Genomic DNA, 21,737 nt, shown 5'->3' on the forward strand with positions numbered 1-21,737 from the left:
GGTAGAATTCTAAGAACAGATACCAAACTACTCCAGATGATGAGGCTGAAGGGGATGAATTTTTCCATGTATACCCAGGACGTAGAACCGGTAAATAGAGATGTTTTGTTGCAAAACTTTCCAGTGTGAAGATTATTTTTCCCCATCCCATTGACATCAGGCTTGGCTATGCAACCTGTTCTAGCCAACAGGATGCAAACAGAAGCCGTGTATACCCCATCGGAGCGGAAGTTTTCAGAGCCCTGTATGTTTCCACCACGTTCTCTTTTCCCTCTGCCTCGAGAATGGCATAGCCCAGCGGGGGCTGCTCCTTCAGCCTAGGGCCCAGAATGAATGGGCAGTGCCATGGCCAGCCTGCCCCTGAAGTGGAAGGCTTGTGTAACCCACTGAGGTGTTGAGGTGGTTTGCTGACACAGTACAACCTCACAAAATCAAAAGCCGACGGATATGGTGCTCCATGAATGTTCAGCACATTCTATCAGCTGAAGACAGAGGTGAGAGCCCAGACCGGGGAGTGTTCAGCTAATGGTCAGAGAGGGACCCGAGAAGAGGACGTTTGTAGACCTTGAAATCTGGCCAGGATTTAAAGAGGAGGTGACTGGGGAGGGGGTACATTAGTGTCCTAGTAATCAAGACCATGTACTCTTGGGCTCTTTTTTTATGTTATAAATTCTGCATAAAAACTTTCTAGTTCCTACAAATACTTGTTTAATAGTGCACTGTGGTTCTCTTTTGAAATATGCTTCAAAAACCTGTAACAGCAAACATGGGCTGTATATTAATGGCTTGGCCCAGCTTATGCATAGGAAGGAGGGCCAAATAAAATTGGAATTTTGGAGCAGAGAAAATAGAGAGGGGTCTGAAAAGAGCCGCAGATTCTTGCCTGAAAAAAACTATTCTCCTTTTAAGAGATGCACATCTGGCACCCAGGAAAATTTCATTGAAGCTGGGCCCCCTTCAGAATGTGGACACTTAGGGCCTTGCAGGAATGGGGCCTGGTTGATAGGGCTCGATGGGGCTCACTAGGTTGACTGGCGCAGCGTCCCCCTTCCTCCTCCAGGCCTAGCTGGCTTAAAAATGCAGCAGGAGAAGTAAGCTTTAAAGACCCTCTGGAATTCAGAGGCCATCCCTAGGCCTGCAGAGGTGCGCTCCAAGGCGCCTGGGGTGAGCAGATTCCATGGGGATGACTCTGTGTGTGTGTGTGTGTGTGTGTGTGTGTGTGTGTGTGTGTGTGTGTGTGTGTGTGTGTGTGTGTGTGTGTGTGTGTGTGTGTGTGTGTGTGTGTGTGTGTGTGTGCGCGCGCGCACGTGCATAGGAGAACACGTTCAATTTAGCAGAGGAAGTCAAGGCAAATAGTTTAATCACAACCATCCCTCGGGGCAATTTGAAATAATTTTCTCATTAAAGACTATTACATGCAGCATGACTAATGTTCAGGCAGACAGTAGCTTCCAGCCCAGCCACTGTGTGGGCCTCAGCTCTGATTAATACTGGGCGGCGTCTGTCCTTCCTTTTCGCTCCTGGGATGGTGGCCCAGGTCCGGTGATGGGGAGGGGATGGGAAGGGAAGGAAAGATCTTTTTTCAAATATGAACATGAGAAATAAAATAATGGGACGGCTCAAGACTTGAAGCAGCCCTGATTAAAGCTGGAGGCAGAGTCACTCCCTTGGGGACCAGGATGCTGGGGCCAGGCTGCTGTCTGTACCCTGAAGGAGGCAGACCTGGGACCCTCCATTTCTCCTTGCACCCCCCATTTCTCTCCCCTCTCCACGCCTGCTCTCCTTGGCAGTCTTCCTCTCTCTGTGTCCCCCTGCCTCCCTCACAGTATCACAGTACCCGAGTCTCTCCTCCTGTGTCTTTCCTATTCTCAGCATCCCCACTGTGTTTGCTCTTGGCCACATGGCACCCACGGTCTGCGTTTCCATCCTTCTTTCTGCCTCTGTCTCCTGGGTGTGGTGTGTGTTTGCAACCTCTGGGCCCAGAGCTGTTTGCTTGAAGAATCCCTGAAATATGAGGACCTCAGCTTCTGTTCTCCCACTTCAAAACTGTACCCTAGAACATCCACATTGAAAGGGCTCCCAGGGATTTTCAAGAGCTTTGCTACTCCAAGTGTGGTCCGTGGATCAGAAGCATCAGCATCACCTGGTGCTGGTTAGAGACTCACACCCTCGGGCCCCTCCTGAGATCTACTGAATCAGACCTGCACTTGATCAAGATCCCCAGGGGATCCATGCACACAGTAAAATCTAGGAAGTGCTGGCCTCACTGCCTCATTTCCAAGGGGCTACTGAGCCCAGAGTGCACAGCTCACCCAGAGTTTAAGGTTGTTAAGACCCCAAAGCCAAGACCCCTGACTCACTGTAGTCCATGCCCCCAGCCCATCCATGATAAGAAGCCCTATGATGTCAAGGTGTCTCTCATTTTAAGACAAACACACAGTTCAAGTGTGTCCTTCAGAGAGCACTTTAGAGAAGGTGTACCCCCCATTATAAAAGGATTCTTGTCTGCAGGGGAACCCTTCCTCCATTCTTGCTCTGCTCTCTGAGTGCATTAAGTTACGGGCATTCAGGAAACCTACTAACACATTTTAGATGCACCTATAGGGTAGGGCATATGTGCCCATTTTCAGGCCATGATGGAGGCCCATAGAAATTCTGAGCTTGGTTCTTGCCCCTAAGAAACATTCATGCCCAAGGTCTATCACCTGCCCCAAGATACACCAATACCTCAAGTCAGGGTGGAGAATTCCCCAGGTACCACACACCCACTTGTATGCTAATTATGCCCATGTACATGCACGTGCGTGCACGCGCGCGCACACACACACACACACACACACACACACACACACACTAAATAAATCACATGCTAAATAAATCAAATAACCAAGCCAGAATGGAATGAGTGGGGCCAGATACACAGTTATAAGGCAAAGAGTTCCCTGGAGCTAGACCTTCTAAAAACTCTCCTGAAGGTTGGGGCAACCACCTCCTCCCATGCCCCATACACCCAGGAGGGAGTCACCCACCATAGTATCCCCTTTTCTCCCTTCAGGAGTCTGAGGTTTAGTGATACAAGAAATGGAGAGACAGGGCAGAGGCAGAGCCAGGTAACCCCAATTTAGCATGTCCTTCTTTCCCCCCACCCAGCTCAGAGACAATGATCGACAGGTTACAGAATCTCAATTTACACCAAACCATAGGCTGCCAGGGCCAGCATTACAACGGAAACATTCTCCTGGCATCTAACCTAAATCCTGCAAATGCAATCAAGGCAGAGGAAGCAGGAGCTGTGGGGTCAGGCAGACCTGCTGAATCCCATCGGCCTCTTTCAGCTGTGCGTGGCCCACGTGTGATCCTTGGCCTCTTTCAGCCTCACCTTCCTCAGCTGTGAACTAGGGGGCATCAAACACGGGGAGGTACATGCAGCCTTAGCACATGTGCGCCTGCATGGACCACAGGAGGTGCTCACCAGGGTTGTTTGCAAAGTATGAATATTTGGAAGACCCTCTGCAACTTGAGACTCTCAAGGCGCCTGGCATGGAGTTCAGGGTAAATGCTGGGATCTGCTGAGTGTTGATTTTCATTACACAGTGTGTGAGACCTCAAAGATCTGCCAGGCCTGCCCTACAGGGAGCAGGAGTCCCCTGGGTTATGCCAGGACCTCAAGCCCCACCAGGCAGCTCACAGAGGCAGAGACACAGGAGCACAGCTGGGACCCATCTGTGCCACAGGTGGAGACCCCTTTCAGAGTGTGGATAAAATGAAAGTTCCTGTGGCCACGAGTCTCACCTGGCCCTGGTTGGCTCACTCACTACACACGTGTGGGCAATATATCACTATTGACTCTATATGAAGAGCCCTGCCCAGTGCTCTGGGCGACACAGTGGCATGGCTGCAAGGCTGCAGGAGAGCAGAGGCTGGAGTGGTGGCAGCGCCGAGGACAGAAGCCCAGAGGCAGAGACCAGCTTGCTGCGTGCAGACTCGCTCTGAGTGAATGGGATTTTAGTGATTGACCTCCCACTGTGGAAATAAAGTTGGGTATAACCCTTTCATCCAAGAACGTTTTACTGTCATTTTCTTTGGTCACATTGAATCCATAGTGAACTTGCCCAGGGCTGAAACCCATTGGCAGGACACAGTGCCATCCCCAGCTCCTGCAGGATAGAGTGGGAAGTGGGGTGTCAACGCCAACAGTACCACTCAAAGCCCTGCTGGCTCCCACCGAAGCTGCTGGACAAGCCCCCACGTACAAGCCTGGGCCCAAAGGCCATGGGGAGTACCTGCCAGGTGAGTGAGATTTGCTCTGGTGACGCCCACTCCCTTCACCACACCCTTGTCTTCTGGGCAGACACCACCCACCCATGGCCAACACTCACACAAACTTTTTAAGCCATCTTCCCTTCAAGGTCCTCATCCAGGATATTCATGCCTCCAATTGCCCAGACACCTGCCTGAACCTTAATGGGGCACTCAGTGGCCCTCAAAAAACATCAGTGACGTTACTGGAGTAACCACGGGCTTACTGAGGGACAGATCTTTTATCTGACTTGTTCAAGAAGATTATTAGCCACTTTTAAAAGCAACTCAACCGTAAATCAAGAGGAAGAAGTGCAATGGGAGGCCAGCCAGGAGGGCAGACTGCAGAGCAGCAGGATGGAGCAGGGGCCTTCAGTGTCCCCCATGCAGACCTTGGACAGGGAACAGGGCAGGGGAATGGCCTGAGGGAGAAGGAGGCCCACCTCAGCTCACCCCTGCTGGCAGCAGCTTCTGGGTGAGTATCTCCCAACTCAGCCCCGGGATCTTTCCCTTGTCCAGGGAGGGGCTGACATCTCTCTAAAAGGCTGTTCCCCTGCTAGCTCCACGTTCCTCCAATCCAGAATCACCGGGACTGTGGACCTCTCCTCATGTTGAGTTCTCCACAGGAGCTTTGATGTCAATTTCCATTGTCCCATTGTCCCTCCTCCCTCTGATCTACCCTAGAGAATGGAGCCCCTCTACCCAGAAGGAAGGGGGCCCATTTCACGTCACTTTCATGTGTCCCATCTCATGTAGAGTTGCCAGGTAAAACACAAATGTGTATAACACAAAAGTACACACACAGGTTACTCGTGGTTTACTTGAAATTCACCTTTAGCAGGTTTCCTGTTCGGTTTTATGCTGTCTTGTTTGCTTGCTTGCTATATCTGTTAATCTCATCCCAGAACAATCTTTGGTCAAGCAAGCAGCTAGGATGTCATTATCCCTACACTGAAGAGAAGAAAGTTGGTCCCAGGATTTCTTGCCACACTCACATTCCCAGAGCTGGTGAGCGGTGGGGCTGGGACAGGACCTCAGGTTTAGGGTTCCCAGCCTATCCTTTCCCCCACACCAACAGCTCTCCATCCTCCCCTGCAGCAGGACCAGCTGAGGAGCTGAGACTGAAGAGAAAGGTGTGAGGATGCATTTCTAAGCAATGGGTCCTGAGGGGTGACTCCAAGACTATGTGTTTTGTGAACTTCCGTGTTGCATGACTGGTTCTCTGTGAGCATGCACTGCTTTTGCAGCTTTAAAGCTAAGAAAGTAAATAAGCAAATGCTCCATGTTGGAAGTGGAAAGGAAGTGGATATATTGGGGAAGTGGAACCCAGAACCCAGCACAAGGGAATGAATGAAGCTAAGTATTTCAGAGTCTACTCTAGAGCTTTCTCACATATCTGGAACCCACACATGCAGGCAAAGATCCCCTTATGCGTGGCCTGAACAACCCACGCTTTTACAAACCAATGAATGTCATGGGAAAATACTCATGGTGCTCAACAAGATAAGGACACCAAACTGCTCCAGTTATAAATGTATGTGTGATAATAAAAGACTGGAAGGAAGTGTGCATATGTGTTCAACGCACCTGTTGGAGGGAGGAACCATTATAGTTGATATTTTCCTAATTCTCTAAATGTTTTAAATGAACAAGCATACAAAAAGACTTTCCAAAATAAAGATGCATGAGCCCCACCTCCGACAGAGTGAACCAGAGCCTCTAACGACTGAATCCTGCACTCTGCGCTTTTGAAGTGTTTGGGCCTCCTCTGAGCCAATGCCACACCAGTGCTTTGTGACTCGCCACTGAGAACCCAAGGCAGGAAGAGGTCCTGCTCCTGTCTGGACAAGACTTTGCCAGCCGCATTCATTCTGGCCCTCCAGGAGGTTCTGGGGGAAGAGTGGCTGTGGGGGAGAAGGAAGCAGAGGATGAGGAAGGGCACCTCCCAGGCAAATGCTCAGACATGTGACTTCCTCTGACTTGGAAGATAACAGAGCTCTGTGACTATGGAAATCACTTTGCAAACAACATGTAAAACAGGGCCCTGGAGATGGCCACCCCACAGCACACCCCTGGAGTCCCTCCCTGGGAAATACAGGTACAGCCAAACAGGTGGCACTACCCAGGTAACTCAATCAGAGTTTTATCTATGAGTTGATAAAATAACAAAAACGTTTCACACATTCCTCTGCTGTGGGGCTGCCATTTTGAAATTTAGAGTCCCGGAGGCCCTTGGACTTCCCAAGAAGAAACTGGCACATGAGTAACCCAAGCCAGTGGTTAGGTGGTCTGTAATTGCCTTAGCTGGGGCTCGAGTAACACCTGGGCAGAACAGGGGGCAGAACAGGTGACAGAACAGGCCAGCTTGGATGGCTGAGGACAGGCTGACCCCTGAGGTCTCCCCACAACCCTTGGCATCTCTCCCCACTCCCCCAAAGTGCCTCAAACCCCTCCTACAGGTTCTGCCACTCCTGGGCCCCACTAAAGGTCTGTTTAGCTGAAATTCCCTCTCTCACAATCCTTTCACCAGAACTTCTAGTCCCCCATTGGGTAGGGCTTGATTGCATAAGAAGCAGAAAGAAAAATGATCAGATTAATTCACATGAAGTCAGGGCCAATAAACTGACTGCTATGAGCCACAGGAAATGGCCAAGCCATGAAGGACATGTTGGTTCCTGACCCCCTCTGGGCTTTGGGACTCCTCTGGTTGTGGAAGAGGGATTCTTCTAGATAACTTCCACTATCTAGAAAGAAGGCTTCTTCCTGGGCTGCCTCAGTGAACATCGCAGGCCCCAGGACCTGAGGAGACGCTCATGGGGCAATTACATCAGCACAGGACGCCTTTGTTTTGAGCTGAGGCTGGTTTTCCCACAAGCGACTGAAATAAATTAAAGCATTTTCAACAAGGGTGGTTGAAAGCAGCCCTCTTGGAAAAATCTCAGCAGCTGCTCTTTATTGGATTATAACTAGGAGCAAAACACCCCAAACCACACAATCGCCTGCAAAGGGGGGAAACATCAAATCAAATACAACATTGTTGCAGGCTCTGGAAAACGTTTCCCCAGGAAAACCAGCCGGGGAACCTGGTCAGTGTTCTCCAGCTCTGCCGCTCAGGGAGACAGACACTGCTCCGTGGGGGTCAGATACAGTTTGTCTACACACACAGGAGGCCAGAGATACTGACAGGCAGCCACGCACAGGCATGCTGCAGACAGGGGACAGACACCCCAGCACAGGCTGTCACCGCAGGGTCGCACGGAGGCCCTAGGAGAAGGCCCTGTCTTCAGAGGCAGCGCAGCCCAGGACTGAGGCATGCTGGGAGCTCTTTCCCAAGGAGCCTTTAAAAATAGGTAAAAATACCATTTGTGGGGTGACCAAGCCCCATCACGCCCTGACAGCAGAGGCAGAATCCATTCCCAAGGAAGCCCGTGAAAGCATTAAATCCATTGTCAGAATCCAGTTCAGTAACTGGTTTGAGATGGAAAGGAGGGGCACTTGGCTGGGGAACTAGGAACCCGGTTTGTGATAACTATGCCACCACCTCTGTGAGCTCAAGCAAGCCATTTGCGTTTCTCTGAGCCTCGGTTCTCTAATCCATAAAATGGATTCAAAAGTATCATAGTTGTCCTCCCTCTTTCCAGGGTGGTGGGAGGAGGGGTGGGGTGCTCCTAAGTCTCAAATGAGAAGCAGAGAGGGACAGAGAGGAAACTGGGAAGGGACGGAGGCGGCTCTCTGGCCTGATGCAGATGCTCTAGATCTTGACTGGGGTCCTAGGTCCTTGAGTATGTGCATTTGTCTGACTCAATCAAATTGTGCTCTTAAGATCTATGCATTTCACTATCTGTGAATTAGCTCTAATTTTTAAAGAAGAGAAATGTTGAACAAATGAAAACTACTCCCTCCACAAAGGAAGCTCTATCCGCCTGCTGTGAACAGGACACCCTCAAGCAAATAAAGTCTCACTTTGCCTTCGGATGTCAGATTATTTTGAAGTTCAGGTTCAATAGTTTCAGAAAACACATATGTTTGTGTGTAGTTCAAACTGGCTTGGTAGGTATTTAAGAAAAAACGAGTTCAATTCAGAGTTCAGTCAAAAAATAATAATATTTGGATTCAGTTTTGGGTTCAGTGAATCAGTGCAGTGTTTTCCAATTTGGGGGTCACGGTTCAATTCAGTTCAAATTCCTGTTAGAACAGCCCAGCATGGGGCTTGGCCCCTAGGACTCAGCCAGCCTGGCCCACCAGCCATTGTCTGCACACTTCCAGATCAGTGTCCAACAAGGGAATCCATTCTAGCCTCTTCCCTGTGCCTTCCAAAAAGAGAAACCAGAATTTAAGAGAAAAGAAAATAGCGAAATTCTTTGGCTCTGTAAAATCAAACCTAGGTCCACACTCATACACACATGAGCAAGAAGCAGGAGCTGGCCGCTGAGATGCTGCCACCCACCAGGAAGAAGAACAAATAATCAGGACATCCAGGCAGCTTCTGCCCAGGCCCCTGAGTGGATGGGAGCTGCTCTGCCCTCAGCAGGTGGCGGAACCCGGGGGGAGGTGTGCGTGGCCTCCCCATGCCCTAGTGAGGGGTGGAGACTGTGCCCACAGCCAGGCCCACACAAGCAGGGGGCAGATATGAGAAGGACTTCCAGACCACCCTAAGCACTGGGCTGGCTCCTTCCGAGCACCTTTTCACACTCTAACCTCTGGTGGTCCCAGCAGGCACACATGTAGTGTCAGGACTTCTTTTTTCAGCCTTGGCATTTCTGCTTGAGAGTAAGGCTCCAACTTCTATTTCAAAGATTCCCAGCAGGAGCAGGCACCACGGGCAGAAGACAGAGCTCAGAACTATGGATGGAGGTTTCTGGGAATAGCTTTGATGTGGTATGGGAATCAATATCAGGGGAGCCTACAAAAAGATGGGTTACCCAATTCCTGTCTCCCACATGCCCTTGCTGTCCTTCTCTTCAGTTCGCCTCAACCACCGAATAAGGCACAAAAGCCCGGGCCTCTACCTTCTGGGCCCTGTACACCTTGTCCCCTGCTGTGCCCACCTTGCCTCCTACTCTGCAGGCAGCTTGGAGGTCATATGCCTCTGCATTTGCACACGTTATTCCCTTGCCCAGCAGCCCTTCCTCGTCTTTCTGAATAGCTTCTCCTGGGTGCTTCTCAGGCAGAGTTGACCACTCAATGCACAGAGGGGACCAGGTGGGGAGAGCATCACCTTAGTGACACTTCCAGCTTCACTCCTGTACCATGCCTGGCATCCTCCTCCTTCCTGACGAATTACCTCCCAAAGGGCTCCTCAGACCCTGACACAAAGAGGCTTCTGTTAGCAGGATTGCCATGTACAGTTACGCAGTTTATACACTGCACAAAGGGCGTTGGTGGGGACTGAACTCTGCTTGCACAACTGTGCTAAGAGCTGTGCCCATCCAGAGGGGACCCTTTTCTTTAACTCCTACCTGTGAAGGAAGTGGCAGCCCTGCTCCACAGACACCTGCAGATCCCAGGAGTAGACAGCTGACACCTTAAGCAACTGTCTTGATAAGCTCATCACTGATCCTAGTTGCAGTGACTTGCTGAGGAGTCTGCTGCTGGACTGGCTCCTCTCGCAGGCAGAGAACAGAGAGCTGGGGCTTCTCTCTGTAAGTCCAGTCTTTGGCACAGCACCAGCCTGCCCTGATAAGAGCTGGTTTTACCGAATGGATGGAGCACCATGCAAATCTTTTCATTCGGTTTTTCATACTCAGCGTGTCTGTCAGAACCCGACACCATTTCATAACAAGCTGTCACGGTAGCTGATGCTATCCTCACTTGCCCACCAGGGGAGATGACAGTGAACTTCCTTCAGGATCTGCTTCTTCCTGCCCACCTGGTCCTGCCGAGTTCAGCCAGACTCCCTTCCCTGTGCCCCCACACCTGGGTCCCGAGCTCCTTGGGCTTGAGGCTTCTGTTTTTATATTGAAACATATTTCAGATCAATGCCTGGGCTATCAAAGATGTTGATGAAGTTGTCAGTTGCCTTCTTGGTAGCATGGTCTGCCTCTTCTCCATCTGGTGCTCTCTGTTGTTATCTCTGTGTTATCTCTGCTGAAGCCCTGTCAGTGCCCCAAAGCACCCCTGGCCTGGCCCAGGGTGTGGCCTTCTGCTGCCTGCCCTCGACTGCTGTATCCGCACGAGTCCCATGACCACCAGTTCCCGACCTGCTGCTTCTCTCAGAACTCCAAGCCCTTGAGGAGCTCCTGGGCTGCTGCCCCAGCTCAGGCAGCCAGCACAGCACGCACGGTAATGACCTGTCCGCGACCCACAGCTGCCTACTGTCTGGGCCTCACAGATTTGCCTGGGAAAGCTACTTCACCGCTCCCAACTTCAAGGCATCCAGAAGGCAGTGGAGTGCAGCAGGAAGAACGTGAGTTAAGGGGATCTTTCATTCGAATATTAGCTCTTCCCTCCCCATCCTGAGGCTTTAGGCAACTTGTTTAGACTCTTTGACCCTCAGTTTCTTCTGTACAATGAGGATGATAATACTACAACCGCTGTGGATTAAATGAGATAATGCCTGAGAAGTGACTGGTACCCAATTAGGGTGACCAGGTTCATCCAGGCTGCCCTGGACTTTTTCAGGATTTGTACCAAAGTTTTGCATCCTAGGAACCCCCAAGGGCTGGGCAAAATGGGACTCCTGGGGAGCCTGTACACCCATTCAGGTGAGCTGTTCCTTTTCTCCTATTATTCAGAAGAAACCAAACATCTACAGGCTCTGGAGCAATGAAAAACAGGCGGGGAAGGAGACGGACTCAGCTTGCCAGACCCACTGGGGGCCTACTCTCTGTTACACTTGTGAAGTCCCCTTCTGTCCCACCTCCCGGTTGGATGATGAAGGGGCACCCCGACAGCTCCCAGGGAGAGCCGGGCAGGCAGTGGGGTCCTGAGGACTCGGCCACAGGCCCTGGCCAGGCCAGCGCAGCACACCTGCGGGAAGTCATCTTCCGTGGGCGCTCTCCCAGTCTCTCCGGGGAAGGAGGACGGGGGCTTTCACAGCTTTCTCGGGGAGAAAACAGGTTTCTAACCCTGTAATATTGGAAGGCATACCCTGTGCGGAGCCGAGCCATAGGGTCGGGCCCGTCCTTCCATCAGCTGGAGCAGCAGCGACACCTGCCGGCCGGGGTCCGTCGGCCCCACGCGGCCGCGCTCGGGATCTTCGCGGCCCCACCGATCGCAGCCCCCTGAGCCTCCCCTGGAAGCCCCGCGAGCCGCAAAAGAGACGCCCAGGCCGCCTGAGCCTCCGGCCCTGCGGCAGGAGCGAGTGGCCCGCAGGGCATGCGGCGAGGCAGGCCCGCGCCAAGCAGCTGGGCTGGAGCTGCGCGCGGAGCTCTGCGCCCTCGGGGAGGGCAGGCCTAGTGCTCCCGGGAGCCGGGCCTCCCCGGGCCTTGGCCTTCAGCACCCGGGAGGAAGGGCCCGGGCGCAGACGCGGTGCACCGTCGGCCATGCAGCCTCAAGCACCCGCTCCCCGTTCACCCATTTCGTCTTCGGAGCTCCCCAAATGCCCCAAGAACACATAGTTTCTCCATAACACTTCTTAATTGTAAGAATTGGCTTTCTCTGAATCTTCATTTTCTCTTTGTTTCAATTGTTTCAATGGCTGTCTCTACAGTGCTTCCTCCAGAAATTAGTATTTTAGCAATTCATGAGCATGATGGCGAGATGTCCCGAGTCAGAGGTGAGGACGCCCCGCCATCTGTTGCTTCACCTAGTAGCTGACCGACTGCCCACTGCCCTTACTCCAACCACACCCAGCAGCTGTTCAGAGGTCGTCACGGGGCCATCCCGTGACTCCAGGGCCAATGATCTATACAGTATGCTCTTCCCATTGGACAAATGGGGAAACTGAGGCTGGGGGAAGTGAAGTGCCTTGCTTCAGACTCCTTGAAGAAGTCATAAACATGTTTGGGAATATGATATCAAATATCAAAACTGCACACAACCTTAAATGTTTATCAGGAGGGAGAGTGACTGTGTAAATAATGCATATCCATTCAATGGAATAGTGTAGAATGGTATGCTCACCTTAAAAAGCAGATACCTAAATACACATACAGATATATGTAAATATATGTACACACACTATTATCACTTTTTACATACATACATATACCTATACATCTGTATATGCAGATTACAAAACAATATATGTACTTATTATCAAACTCCTGCAAAGCCTCTCATGGGGTGATTTGAGGAGAGTTTAATAAAAAGGGATCTTTATGGGGTTTAAGGACATCAGCAAGGGATGATGAAGCACCCAGGGTTCAGTAGCCATCCCTAGGGCTCTAGGGTAAAGGCAGGAGGCAGTTACAGGAATCCAGAGAGGGCAAGCCACTTGACAGGAGCTCCCATCCGTAACAGAGGGCTGCCGCCAGCAACCCACCTGGAAGAGCTTGTCAGGAAGTAAATATCCACCACCCACCCCTCCCCCCACACGCATCCCCACTTCATGCCCCCTGCAGGAGCAGAGCAAGGTGGAGGAGGAAGGGATGTACTGGAGGAGTGTCCAGGGAAGAGACCTAAGCAGACTGTGTACATATAAAGATATCCAAAAGGAATACAAACAGCATGTTAAAGTGTTAACATGTTAACCTTGGAGCAAGTGGACCAGAATTTCAGGAAATAGGGGGAATGATCCTTTGACCTTTCACTTCCTATGCCTCTACACTTGAATTTATAATAACTAACATCTATGAAATGTACAGTTACCAACAATAATTGAAATATTCAATTTTGGGACCAGTACCTAGAATTCAGTGATCTCGGATGGAAGGAGCCCTACGGAAGATGAGGCCTCTCACCTGTCTGCTCACTCCAGCCAACCTCAGTCCTCACATTTCAGGGCACCAGGTGGGGCTCCAGGTTGTAGAACTGTTGCTCACCTTAGGCTGTTCTGAACTATTCCACTCAAATGAGGCATGTGTATCCATGGCTAGACAGGGGCCACCTCAACATCCTTGTCAACAGCCCAGCACTGGGCACAGAGGCGTTGCCCCGTAAATATGCAGTCATAACAGATGGAACATGCTGGCTCCGCATCTCACCAGCAGGGTGACCTGCACTGTGAGTCATTAACTTCAGTGTCCTCATCACTCCAGTGCAGAGATTAATTGCGACCTTGCTCACCTCCCAGGGTTGCAGTGAATTGGAAACATTCTGAAAAGGCAAACCCAGTGTGTCAGGAGTAACGCGACTGGATTCATGCACCTTTGCAAATACTTTTCTTTTCGTTATTTTTTTTAAGTGTGTTTAAGAAGAGTGAATATTTCTCTTCATTTCCTGCCCTCTCCCCTTCACAAGGGCATGAGACATTTCATTCAGGGTCGCAGATTCTGTTTCCATCTGGGGGACGCAGGCCTCAGGGGAATGGCCCCCCTTAGGAATTTATACCGGCTGGGAAATATAATCCAGTGTTTTCCAGCCATCATTTAGCAAAGAGTTGTCATCGGAGCGGTTTCCTCCCACCTCAAGCTGCCTCCTACTTACCCCCCAGCCCCCGGAGGGCCGACTTGGTGACTCTCTTCAGTTATGAACAGGCAAATCTGCGAAAACTTAGGAGGCCTCAGCTGAACCGAAACATTTTTCAAAGAAACACTTTCCAGCCCAAGAAAGGTAATATCCTGGAGGGCTGCCCGCCTTCCTGCAATTAACTAGAATACCACCCAACAGGGCTTTTGTTGGCTACCATTTCCCATGGAAATACCTCAAATGCTTTTCCTCCTGGTGGTTCAGCAGCTAGAGACATGGAACTGACAGCAGCCCTAAAATGGGACCTTTGTCTCTTTCCTGTTCAAGCCACAGAAGGGCAGCCAGGACCAACGAGCCCTTCCTCTGCCCCCCACCACAGCCCAGGCGCCTGGGCAAGGGGCAAGGGGCCTGGCTCCCAGGTGGGCTCCAGAGGCCAGGGGCCTGAGAGACGGAGGCAGCAAAGTGGAAGGGTGCTGTCCCAAGGAAGGACCAGGGGCTGAACCTCCACCAAATGTGCTTTCAGGTGCAGGCCCGCCAGAGATCCCTGTAACTGCACCTTCTCAAGTCCCCAGATCTCCAGTGCCCGCTCTGTTACATAGGGAAGGAAAGCCTTCTAGGGTTGTTGTGGAGATGAAGTGACATGATGCTGTGTGAGCTCCTGACACACAGTAGGTGTGCCTTACACACTAGTTTCCATTGCATTCTTTGGGCTGGAGCATTGCCCTCTCCTGCTGCCCCCCTGTCTCCTTTTATAATATAAATTCAGAGAAGGAGTAACCATGTTGAGCTTCCAGGGGCCTATCAGGAAGAGGAAAGGAGGTGGTGGTGCCAGGCGGAAAAGGCCCAAGGACGCATGCCAGAAAAACCAAGTCACAAAGCATCTGTCACATCAGGGCCAGTTGCAGAGAGGTCCCCTAGGCAAGCTTTGAGGCACCTGAGGCCCTGGACACCTAGAAAATGGCCCCTCAGATGCAAGGGCTACAAGAGCCACCTTCTACGTCCTGGTCCAGTTACCTGCAATGCCATGGTGTCTCACCACTAATGGGCTCCAGAGGGGGCACTGGCCTGCCCACTGCCCTCCCTCCCAGTCCATCCCCTCTGCTGGTCTGCAGCCACCCTGACGCTGGGTCACTGGGGCCGGGCCTCTCATTGCCACCAAGCAGGCCCTTGTCCACCCAATACAGCCTGACTAGCCTCAGAAGGAACCCCTGCCCCAGTGATCTGACCAACTGTAGGGCCTATATATGAAATTAGACCACTAGCTGTTTCTTTAAGTTTGAAATGTACAATTTTGAAAATGTTCAAACCATGAAAGACAGAAAATGAAGAATTAAAAGGGAAAAAGAAGAGGTGGGAAAAAAAAGAGAGATTTGTTTTACAGGGAGCATAGAGACAGGTGAAATAATTTTGTGATTTTGTGACTAACGTTTTATTTTGCTCAATTGAATCATCTCCTCTGGTATTATCATCTTTGATCCTTTTCGTACTTGGGCAACATATAGTTATTATAATGTTGGATGTATTAAGTTTAAACATAATTTGCAATAAGAAAATAAATATACTCTGAATTTCATTTTTCACTTGTTTTTATGTAGAAAAACAAGACTATAAGATGCTAATCCCATGTAAATCTAGCATCTTGACTTTATCAGTTTCTGAAAAGCAGTTAAAATCATAACAAAACAAGAAATCTTTCCTATTTACAGAGGAAAACTTTGGATATTGATGTTCTTCAGACATCTTCAAGGAAGTAACAGTTCTGAGACCCAATGCAAAAGTTAAAGGGCCGAGGGCTGAGGGAAGAGGGAGAGACACCGCGTACCTGCCAGTCACCTGTCTTGTTGTACAAAAAGTCCAGGGCAGGGAGCAGATGTGGCCGTGGGGACAGTGTTAAGGGGAGGGTGGCACAGGGTGCAGAAACTGGAGCAAGGAATTGTGAAGATAAAATTTACCTAATTTGCAATTTTGCTAAAAGAATGCCATTGGGGCAAAATGACACTGTAGTAGATTTATTTGTTTATGCTGTTTATTTTTTTAAAGATGTCACACAATTGAATCTTTCTGAAGTGTTTTACATAATCCAAGTTTTTCTTTCGGGGGAGTTTTGTAACTATTATTCTATAAAGAGGAGTAACAATACTACATTGACGGACAGTGACCACACTGGAGGAGGTGAGGACTTGCCATATGGATATAATAATATGTTGAACCACTGGGTTGTGCATTTGAAACCATCATAAGATTATGTATCAATGATACTTTAATTTTTAAAAAAGGGAAGAAGAATAACAAGCACTAATATTCACACCACCCTGACTTGAGTCAATGTCTGGTTTCCTGAGGACATAACTATGAGATATGAACCCCTCTGATCATATGATCCATGACAGGATCTGTATTAGGTAGTGCCCAGCTGCTCGGCTGACAAAAAGCTGAACTAGCCCTCCCCTCGGGCCCTTCCCTGGGACTCCTGCCCCAGTCCACAACCCAACACTTGAAGTAAGCACCTGCCACAGCCTAGATGTAGGTTAAGGCCCCACCAGCCCTCTGAAATTCCATCCCTACATGCCTCCTTGGCCACAGCAGCCTGGGCCCCTTGGCAGTGATGCTGGCATCCTGCCTGGAAACGACCATCCCTACCACCACCATGAGCACCGCTCCCAAAGGCTGCAGCTGCCCCTGCCCGTTGCCTCTCCCCTAGAGTTGCCCTCACATGGCCACATGTGACTCAGCACCTGCAGGACTGAGAGGCGAGAGAAGGGACGGACACCCATGTGACAGGAGGGGGTGATACAGGATGGCCCAGATTTGTAGGGGTGGCTTAGAGCCAGAAGTCACCTCGAGTGTAGGTCCATCTTTCCACAGGCCCTGTTGAATTTCACCTCCTTTTGATGGAACACATACTAAAACTCCTGAAGCACCTGCCCATTACTGGCATGAACAGTCTTAATTTAATCAATAGAAATGAGAGCAGGCACTTAATGCTTGCTCACTGCCAGGCACAGTTTTAAAGGTATTTACTTCACTGAGCACCATCAATATCATCATTATCCCCTTTTTTACAGATGAGGAATCTGATAACAGATATTTAAACTTCAAGTGGCAGAGCCCCAGATTCAAACCAGACAAACTAACAGGGCCCACACATAAAGCCAGCAGGCTGCTCCCCGTCTCATCCGCCTGAAAGATTACCCTTGACCTAACTAGCCTTGACATTTCAAGGATGATTTTCAATTATTTAGTCAATAGGAGAGATATGGATTATATGGAATGCTCAGATGATTTTATAAGGCCTATAAAACGTTTAACTGCTGTTAGTTTAGCAGAATCTGAGAAGAGACCAACACCATTTATAACATCACCAATGTTCAGGAAGATTTTCCACCTATTGAAGCTACAAGTTACCTAATGACGATAATTTAATAGGGAGATTGTTGGAAGAGTGTGATGCCATTTCCTGTATCAAACCATGGCCCAGACAGGTGCGTCATTCCAGTGGGTTCAGCAGCCACATCGCACAAAAGCTCACACCAACAATTCCTAAACATGAACAAGTAATATGGAAATTATCAGATTTAATGGATGAAATAATTTCTGCTACAACTGAATGTATTTTTAATTTTGGCTGTATATATTGAATTGCATGGTTTACATTATCATTCCAGTTAAGTATCTGAGCGTCGACACCTGTCCCTACCCATGAAGGATGGCTGAGATTCATCTTGCTAGATGGCAGCCACTAAACAACATACAGAAAAAAAATTAAGGGCATGAAAAGATTTACCACATAAAAACTCCCACAGAATGAAAAAGTACCTCAAGTTCCTTAATAACCATGGTGCTATCATTGTTTATTTCAAATCTATTGTTTAAACCCAGGAGCGCTCCCCCAGGGGCTGAGACATGAATTGTTCACCAAGCCCAAATGGTTTTGAATAGTTTATGAATTTCTTCTGCAAATGAAATGTCCCCAAAGGGAATTCCCATGTGTCAGGGGCCAACTGGATGTTCACCGAATTAACTTCCATGTAGAATATAATCCTTATTTGCTAAAGGTTAAGAAATTAAAGCAAGCGAATTTGAAGCATACATGTCTATTAACACAAGTTACCATAACAATTGTTTAGAACGTAAGACGTTTTTCCAAGAAGGAATATATCATCCGACATGGTTCAGAGTTGCTGAGTGTGGCTGCACGGTAATAACGAAGAGCTGATTTTTACTTGAAGTTTTTTGGGTTGCTTTTTCATTCTTCAGTCAGCGTATGGCTTGCTCGACTGCCCTCTTCACTCACACCATGGTCACTCTCAGAAATTACCAGTGTAGATGGTAAATTATTTGATCAGTTGTGTCTTTGCATCTTTGTTTTTGCCTAGATAGGGACTGGGGGAGAAAAATGGCCCTTGGGTACACGTGAGAGAGGAGAAGGGCATGAGCTACACAGAGAACAGCGAGACTGCAACTTTGAGGTGCAGCCCTGCGCACTGTCCCAGGCTGTCATCTGTCCCCGTGGGCCTGTCACTCTGCGCAGGGAGGACGTCTCTCCCTGGAAGTCATGTGGAAGAAAACTAAGCCTCGTGCACATGACAACCCTCCAAATATTAGACAAGGGCTTGTTATGGGTTAATTGTATTCCCCCAAAAGAGATACTGAAGTCCTAACCTTCAGGACCTGAAATACCTTACTTGGTTTTAAGAGATGAACAAGCTAAAATGAGGTCATTAGCATGGGCCCTAATTTAATGACTGTGTCCGTATAAAATGGGGGCTATCTGGACACGAGACCCACACAAGGGAAGACCACCACGTGAGGACAGAAGGGGAGTGGGCTGCTACATCAGCAAGCCAGGGAGAGCCAAAGGTCGCCAGCAAACACGAGAGCTCCGAGCACAGAATGGGTTGTCCCTCACAGCCCGCAGGAGGGACCAGCCCTGCTGACGCCTTGGTCTGGGCCTCCCAGCCTCCAGGACTGTGAGACAACGCGTTCCTAGTGTTTGTCGTCCTTTGTTAGGGCAGCCCCAGGACACTAACACAGGGGTCTCGTGTCATTTCACTCCCACTCCACCAGCTTCCTCCACGAGTCCTCTCCTATCACATGATGAGTCTGTTCACCGGGACGGCCATGTTTCCCTCAAAGGCACAAATGAACACACGTTCCCCAGTGGGCTTATATTGAGGCCACTGGTGTCTGGGCCCCAAATCAGGCAGATTCTTCCATCCATCCTCATCTCATTTTACATATTGTTATATTCAGCTCCTCCTTCTGTTTGGGCAGCCCATCCCCCCAACCTCAGGGGAGAGGGAAGGGCTGGAGGTTGAGTGCGGTCACCAATGGACAATGGTTTAATCGATCATGCCAACATAATGGAACCTCCCTAGGCACCCCTAAATCACAGGTTCAGGAGAGCTTCTGGATTGTGAACATATCCATGTGCTAGGAGGGCGGGGTACCCCAACTCCACGGGGGAAGGAGTTCCTGTGCTCGGGACCCTCCCAGACCTCACCTTTGTACCTCTCCATCCAGCTGTTGACTAGATCCTTTATCACATCGTTTATAACAAACCAGTAATAGTGAGTAAAGTGCTTTCCTGAGCTCTGTGAGCCATTCTAGGAAATTATTGAACCTGGGGAGGGGTTATGGGAACCCCAATTCATAACCAGTCAGTGGGCACAGGTGACAGTCCAGGACTTGCAACTGGCATCTGAAGTGGAGGCAGTCTTGTGCGACTGAGCCCTTCACCTGTGGGATCTGAGGCTAACTCCCAGTAGGTAGTGTCAGAACCGAAGTGAACTGCAGGACACCTGGCTGGTGCCAAGAATCAGAGAATCGGTTATGTGGGGAAACAAAACCCACACATTTGCTGCCATTAGTGTTGTAAATCAGTGTGGAATCAGGGGAGACAGGCATGCCCCCTCTTTTTAAGAACACATCTCACATTTCTGCTTCTGTCACACTGGCCAGAACTTAGACACATCCCTTTTTAATATGCGCTTTGAAAACTGTTATAGAGTGCTGAGAATGTTAATTGAGAGAGTGGTAGTTGCTTGGAAAAAATACAAAAGACTTAAAGGCAAAGCCATGTGCAGGAAGTTTGGGGTGTGCAGTTTGGGTTCCTTTCCTAAGAGATGTGGGAAATTGATTTGTAAATTAAGTGTATTAGTTGGGATTAAATTCAGATGTAACAAAAAACTCTAGAGTAACAGTGGTTTGTTTCTGTTCCCTGTTTCTCAGTGTATTGAGAGTAATGCCTACCACTGATGGAGACCTGCTGTGTGCCAGGCATGGTCCTAGACCCTGTACCTTTAGTCTTCACAAGACCCTATAAAGGAGGTCCCCACTGTCCAAAGCTCAGAGAAGGGAAATGACTTGCCCAAGGTCACACAGCTCCTTTGTGGTGGAGCCTGCATGAATCCAAAGCCCTTTCCACTCTGCCACCTGCCCCTCAGGGGCCAAGTGCCACCCTCACTTGTCCCTTGTCAGCACTAAGGGAGCAGGGCCATCACCCAGCTAACTGTACAGTCGACAGAAGCAGGTTTTCCCAGGCTGGCTTTCAGAACATATGTGTTAATGGTTGAAAACTAAAACTGAAATTTATTTCCACACTCATCACCCCACTCTGCTCTTCTGGCTCATTTTTTAAATCCCACAGAGGAACACTGGTTGCACTTTGAGTTTACCAAGTACAACTAATCAGCACATCCACTCACTTAGATATAAACCAGTGCCAAGGACATCTGAGTCGAGACACCATGGAATGACAAGCCTGCAAGCACTCTGGCCTCCCAGCCGAGTCCCCACTTCCTCTACTGTGCCAGGTTTTGGCTCTGAATCTGGTGTGAGACTCTCTCTAGTGTCTTTCCCCACAAGCCAGGGGCAAGAGGTCATGAAGAGCATGGGTGCTAAGGCAGCTTGGCAGGTGTGGGCACACGGCAGCTCACAGACCACACCAACCTCTCTCTCCCCGAATCCTTCAGAGTGTAACAGCTGCATTTCACACAGAGAAGTCAAGTTCAGAGACATCAAGTAATTTGCCCCAGGTCACGCAGTCTAAAACAACAGAGGTAGGACTTGTGACTCAGAGAAAAGAGCTTGTCCTCATTCCTCCACAATGACCCCTCTTCCCACTGCCTGCTGCCCAGCACTGCAAGAGTAGCTGTTTGGCAATTTCCAGACTCAAGACTCATCTGTTGTGGGTGCCAGGCGTGGGGACTGACAAGATCTGGTGTTTGTGGGCGAGATGCCGAGACAGAGGGAGAGGGAGAGCCACAGAGACAGATGCAGAGAAGATAGAGGGGCAGGCAGTCCTCCTTCTGGGCACTTAGAAGGCATGGTTGCAAGAAGCCTGCAATCTGGGTAAGGGGCCAAGACGAGACACAGGGAAGAAGCCACAGATGAGATGCCAAATACATGAGACCAAGTACACGCCAGCTCTGCGGTGAGAGGGCTGAGTTCGGGTAGTGGGTTTGGACAAGGCCCAGTGGAAGGACGGAGAGACCACTAGTGTTACCAACTGTCCAGTGTGACACAAGGCAGATGAAACCAGGTCTTTCGGCTTTAGGCTCAGCACGTGGTCTGCAGCTCCTTGTCACTTCAACAGAGGAGACGGGCACAGATGCCCTTGTTTTACTTTGTCTTCAAAGCATCAGAGTCAAAAGGCACATTTACATACTCACCCCCACCCCGCCCAGGGAAGACCACACAGACTTTCAGGCCCCCACTTGTGCAGTTCAGTTTTGAATTAAAAATAAATTACATCTTAGCAACCGTTACAACCCTACATGACTTCCTAGACTAGCACTGCCAGAGAGAACTTTCTCAATGGTAGAAATGTGGGCAATTGAGCCCTTGAAATGTGGCTGGGGTGACTGGAAGTAATTTTATGTAGCTTTATGAAAACTGATTTGAATTTAATTACAACATTCATTTTA

The sequence above is a fragment of the Manis javanica genome, chromosome 16 (genome assembly GCF_040802235.1).
Source record: "Manis javanica isolate MJ-LG chromosome 16, MJ_LKY, whole genome shotgun sequence".
In the NCBI taxonomy this organism is placed as follows: Eukaryota; Metazoa; Chordata; class Mammalia; order Pholidota; family Manidae; genus Manis; species Manis javanica.